This window comes from Cryptomeria japonica, chromosome 5 (genome assembly GCF_030272615.1).
Source record: "Cryptomeria japonica chromosome 5, Sugi_1.0, whole genome shotgun sequence".
Classification (NCBI taxonomy): domain Eukaryota; kingdom Viridiplantae; phylum Streptophyta; class Pinopsida; order Cupressales; family Cupressaceae; genus Cryptomeria; species Cryptomeria japonica.
Genome location: NC_081409.1, coordinates 196,329,802 through 196,336,057, shown reverse-complemented (window position 1 = coordinate 196,336,057; position 6,256 = coordinate 196,329,802).

Sequence of the window (6,256 nt, the reverse complement as noted above, 5' to 3'; positions counted from 1 at the left end):
ATCAATATGATCATAGTGGAAAGTCTCTACCACACCTATCGCTATATAAGACTCAACATAAGAACGCAAGTTACAATGCACACCCTCTTGAACTAGTTGTATCCATTAGATTTAGGGAGTTGAGTGAAAGGAAAAATCATACATGGAAGCACCTTTGATCTAGGATAAAGCATATTATCACGTTAAGTAATAGAAACAATTATTACATCACGTAGTAGGCATGTAAGAATTGAAAATGATAATAACATGGTAAGTGTATTTAGTATAGAGATGAGTATTTATGTAGGAAGTTTCCTCTCACATAAAAATGTAAAATATTGTTGTGGCCCTCAAAGACATATGTCACACGTAAGAACATAAGGAACTATAATGGCTTATTCTATTAATATGGCATATAAGGACACAAAATTATGTAGGTAAGGTGATATATCCCTAGTGGATGCTAGCAACATTATGGAATGTATGGGGGAAAGACAAGGTGCCCCTATTGGACATTGTTGCTGCTAGGATATGTTGTTATCATTATTGTCAATATATTCCTGTGATTTATTACTCTGGTGGTTGTAGATTGGTTTATTGGGATCATGGTTTAGTATATGAAGTATTCCTAGTATCATTATATCTTTATGTATTGGTTTTAGTGATCCAAAATCTTAATTGATCATATCATATGATCTGGTTTGCAATTTGGTTTTTCTAATCAGTACTTTGTAGAGTTCGGTATTTCCTCTGGTATATTCCGGTGTGATTAGATCTTGTGCTGAAATTTTGGGAGAATATTTTGGATGTTCATGTGTATCTACATTTCAGATGGTTTGTGATTTGGTGCTTTGCAAGCTATCTTTCTAGTCCAACTTGTTGCTGTTTGAGTGTGTTGGAATCCAATGACACTGAGAGAGGGGGGTGAATCAGTGTTATACCGAAAAGATCAATTTTAGCCTTATTAAAACATGCATACACCAACCGGTATACCGGTACAAAAAGAATTGAAAGAAGTAAAGCAATCAATAAGACAATCACATAAATGAGGACCTTAAAACACAAAATTATATGTGGAAAACCTCAAAGAGGAAAACCCCTGGTGGGATTTGTGACCCACAATATCAATCCATTGGCCATATGAAGAGATATTACAAAATATAAGGGGCATGCACTTGCAGGAAGACTTATAGCCTAGAGCACACTGCTCAATCACAAAAGGAGCCTCACTGACTACATATAAATCCAGACTACAATCCGAAGAAGTGTTGAATTGCAAATGATAGCATCTTCTATGTCTGAATACAGTTCCGGTTAAGCTTTGTCTGTTCCGGTTTGAAACCCTAAACCCTTTGCCAGAATAACCCTTATATAAATATCCTCACATACATAATCTCTCTAATATATTTCACATTATATCACATCCACATCTCTAGTACCGTATCGATATCAAAATGATCTAATCCAACTGACCTATTTACCCTATACAACTTATCATGTCTGATGTCAGCTTACAAAGATAACATAAATGCATGAATATCAAAAACAATTTCCAATGCATGAATATCAAAAACAATTTCCGATGCCGGATCCAAGTGATGTCGGCCTCCAATACTGATAACCTTATTCTAAACCATGTCGGCCTGCAATATCAGTAACCAAAGAAATCCTTCTATCCTACTGGTGCTGGTGCCGATGTAGTGTTTGTGAAGTGCCTTCTGGTACACAAGTGAACCAAAACATGAAGCCAAAACCATGTTGACATCAATGACAACATAGTGAAACCAACCAATTGAGTATCAATTGCCAATAGAGTGTTTTTGAGTTTTAGGTGTTGATCGATGAAGATTTGATAAGTGGTGTTGGTGCAGCTATTGTGGATGGTTCTAACATTTGTGTTGGTGTTTCTTAACCATGTTCTATTTGTTTTGGTGGTTCATATTGATTCTTGTGTGCATTCTTGGTGATTTTGTTGATCCGGTGACATTCTTCATGTTATGTGGTATTCTTGATGGTGTAAAGTGTTGCGGTTGATCTTGGTGAGATTTCCGGTGGTGATGCATGTTTGGAGGTTTGGTTTAGGTCCATGTTATGTCATGTATATAATTATATTGGTTCGGTGGTTGATCTTTGTATAGTGTGATATAATTTTGTAATTGTGAGATGAGGGTTTAGCCAACCTTGTTGCCAAGGTTGATGATCGATATATATATAGATGATTTAGTCATGTAATTTGAGTGCTGATGTAGTGTCTTCATTATTAGAGAATGGTAAAGGTGCGAACAAGAAAATACATTCTTCGACATTGTGATTGAGTAGAGATTGAAGTGTTGCAGAGCAAGCAAATGTGCTTAACCAGAACTGTCATCAGACAGTTGTAGATGCTATTCTTTCAGTTCATTTGCTTCCAGATTGTTGTTTGAATATTTTGTAAGTCAGTGAGACTTCCTTTTAAGGTAGTGAACCTTCCCCGAGGGTTGTAGCCTTCTGGGTTATTATATCTTGAGCAGTGAGCTCTAGGCAGTGAGTCTGAATGCATGTGCATTCCCCATTGTAATATTTACACATACTACTGTAGAGTATCATCTTATTGTGGGTAGGTTCCCATCGTGGTTTTTACCTTAATCGGGTTTTCCATGTTAAAATCTTGGTGTTGTGTGTTGTGCTATCAATTTGCTTATCTTTTTTGTTATTGCAGTTTACCAAATTTTCATTTGAGGTTAAGTTTGATAATCTGGTAACCCCCCTCTCAGTTTTCCTTCATTATTGTTGCCAACAACCCCCAATGTACAAGGAAGGTAAAGTAATTTCAGAGTGTATTATTAAGGAGGTGAAAACATGATGTCCCAATATAAAGGTATAAAAGTGATAAAAATATGTAAGGGGAAGGTATTATACATTTCATGTAGGTATAAATTTTGAAGACTTGAAAATATGAGTTCCCTAGGCGGGGGAGTGCATGATGCCACCTAATGTAAGCATATGGAAATGAAAGATTGGTAGAGAGTATGCCACACTAAGATGTAAAGATGTCACAATGGAAGCTCAGTGTACAATGATAGAGCATGATGAGCCTAAAGTAAGGGTAACTCTAAAAGTATGATGCAATAAGTTAGGATGACAACGTGATCTCTACACATGCGATATAGTGAATTCAACCCAATAAGTGGCTCTAAAAAGTATGTTGTATTAAATTTTATTGACTAATGTATACTCAAAATATAACTATATATAATTAAAATAAAATAGGTAATGGTTAAGGACTAATGAGAAAGAATGGCACATAACGAGAAGAAATAAATTGAAATAGGAAAGCAAAATGGAAAGTGGTAGGAGCTAAAAATTATGGGTGAATAATAATAAAGGTTAAGAGGATCAAAGGTAAAGTTTAAAGGTAAATCATCTAGGCATAAATAAGATGTAAATAAGCATCATAGGTGAAAATTTATTAAGCAAGGAAAAAGGTGAAGAACAAAATATCTTGCAAGTGGGAGAATGGTAAGCATGGGATATGATATGCATATGTAAATAAAATAAAGCATAAGTAAAAGGCAAAAACACAAATGAAAAACATGATTATGTAATCTATAAGGGAGTTGATGAACTAGCATACCAAATTTGAGAGGTTCAAATTTCTTGTATAAATAGTGACATGATTATTGCCAAGTCATCCTACACATCATCATCATCCCTATAGAAGCCTTCAAATTTCTTGTATAAATAGTGACATGATTATTGCCAAGTCATCCTACACATCATCATCATCCCTATAGAAGTCTCTCTTAATGCATTGTGCTTCTTCATTTTTCTTTCCTATTTTTCTATTTTATATCTTTTATGGTTGCACATTAGGTAGATTTTCTTTAATTTAATGTGTTAACTCAACATGGGATGCGCAATAGTAAATTAGTTTAATCTCTTAATGCACATCATTTTCTTCCATATGGGTATGAATATGCTCAATGTTTGTCTCTTCTCTTATTGTATTACTATATTAGCCTCATTTTTTTGGCCGCTTGGTTACAAAATTTTTATTTTTATTTTTAGTTTTGTTATTGAGTTTTTCAACTACATCGCCTTTTTAAAGGTCATAGCTTTCTATTAACTAATATCATGTTTTTTGTTTTCTTCCTTCAAATGGCATCAAAGAGGAATGAACAATCGTATGCTTGCATAATAAATTTTTGAGGTGCCATTTGTTTGAGTATATTTTTTATGGAAATCAACACTTTTACAATAATGTTTAGTTTAAAGTAAAGGGGACTGACCCCTTAAAGAGGACTAAGATATTTGTAGCAGTTTTACAGTTAATAACAATCAACTTTGTGTATTTATTCAGTTAATCATTTTTAGTGAAAATATACATAACAATGGTAAAAAGATTTGCATAAACTAGAAATTCATTAAGCCATACAACATTGCATGTCGATGAAAGTATAAAATATATCCAATAAAGTCATATAGTCTTATAAAAAATCAACATGGACATTAAATGTCACACATCTATAATATAGAACATATGTTCAAAAACGTCATGGAAGCATACAACAAAGATGTAGTCATTTCTCACTAGGGAAAGGAAGTAGATCGCAAGATGTCTTTGTCTGTCGAGTGGATGGAGATGCATATGATGTTGGTGACTTTTGAGTGTGCTCACTCATCCTCCTCTCTAGACTTTTTTGGACCTCCATCTTATACAATAAAACTTATAGACATTAATATATATTAAAAAGTAAATTATAAAATGATATATAACAAAATAATCACTTGCTGCATGCAAATAATCATGATGTTAATCCACAACATGGGCATCTTCATTGTTTGGAGTCACAAGCCCTTGTAGCAAGCATCAAAATAGAAATTAAATTGCATACAAGTATCATTAAATTTTTTAATAATAGAACAATAAAAGAATAAATATAATGTGAAATCTACTAATTTGTCTCACACCTCTATCAAAGCAACAAAACTTGCTACTATTGTAGCAACACCATGCTCTAATGTGGCACAAACATCAAGAGGAGTATTTGATGTCAACATCTAAAAGTTTTGTTCAATTACTAAAACTACCTAACATATTTTATACAACAATATTAATGAATAAAGGTTGCCAGAGTGAAAGTTTGTTGATGACCTTCAACATGAGGTGCCGATTTCGAAGGTCTAGCTTCAAACTCTTAAACATCCAAAGTGAATTATGAGAAAACCATTCAAACAAGGTTCAACTATTCACATGTAATAATTATATTTCTTTATTGGTTACATACTTGTGGACTCAATGACATCATGAAATAGGGGGCTTGGGGAATGCTGCAAGTAGTGTGAACACTCTTACCTTGAATTATCATCATAATCATACTACTAATATAATTATTATTATGTTCAGAATAAAATTTAATAAATAGAATTAAATGAACTTGCTGAAATTTACTTGACTATCAATGTCGAAATATTTCATTCAACAAAGATTTTGTTCCAACCACCCCGTTTGCACCAAATGTCTCCAACCTAGGTGCATCATGACTAAGTTCTCAGGATCATAAGTGCAAAGAGACCAATAAGATTGACAAAAATGAGCTGGAAATCGAGGCTAGAAGAATCAACCACTTCACCCGCATCACCCTATAAAGAAGCCTAGCATGATGTATGAGGGTCTCAATGAGTGAGCTAATAGAGTCTTAGGCATCCACCTTGACACTCTCCTTCGCAATGAAATGAATAGTCACATGGTCCATTTTAGGTCTAGCCAAGGGTCTCGATGACTAGTTTGGGTCACATTGCACCCCAACTCTATCCTGCGAGGAGCCCCCATCTCTACCCTAGAACTCTAGCAAATCAAAATAATTTGGGATCTCATTGAGATAAAAATCACAATAGAGTTTCTTGAAAAAGTATTGTGATACCTCGTAATTATTGCATGGAGGATAGTGAAAAACCATCTACTAGACCTATCATAAGGATTATTCTTTATCCCTTCATGATGGCACAAATGGATAGGGAACCTGATGCATCTACCGTGTGTTTGCACCTACAATTTTTCTAGATTTGTATTGCATAACGATGCTAGTATTGTGATTAAACTGAGTGCCCGATCGTTAGTGCAATGAGTTGACCCCTCAACTTTTACAATTAAAATATCATAATATAATGATCTTCATAAGGATCCCTTTGCAAAGAAATTTTTATGGATGATCGTGAGTATGACTACTCAGTTTCACAACTCTAGGCCAAGTTTTGATGCATTTTTTAATGTGCATGCAGCGATCACAAAGATGCC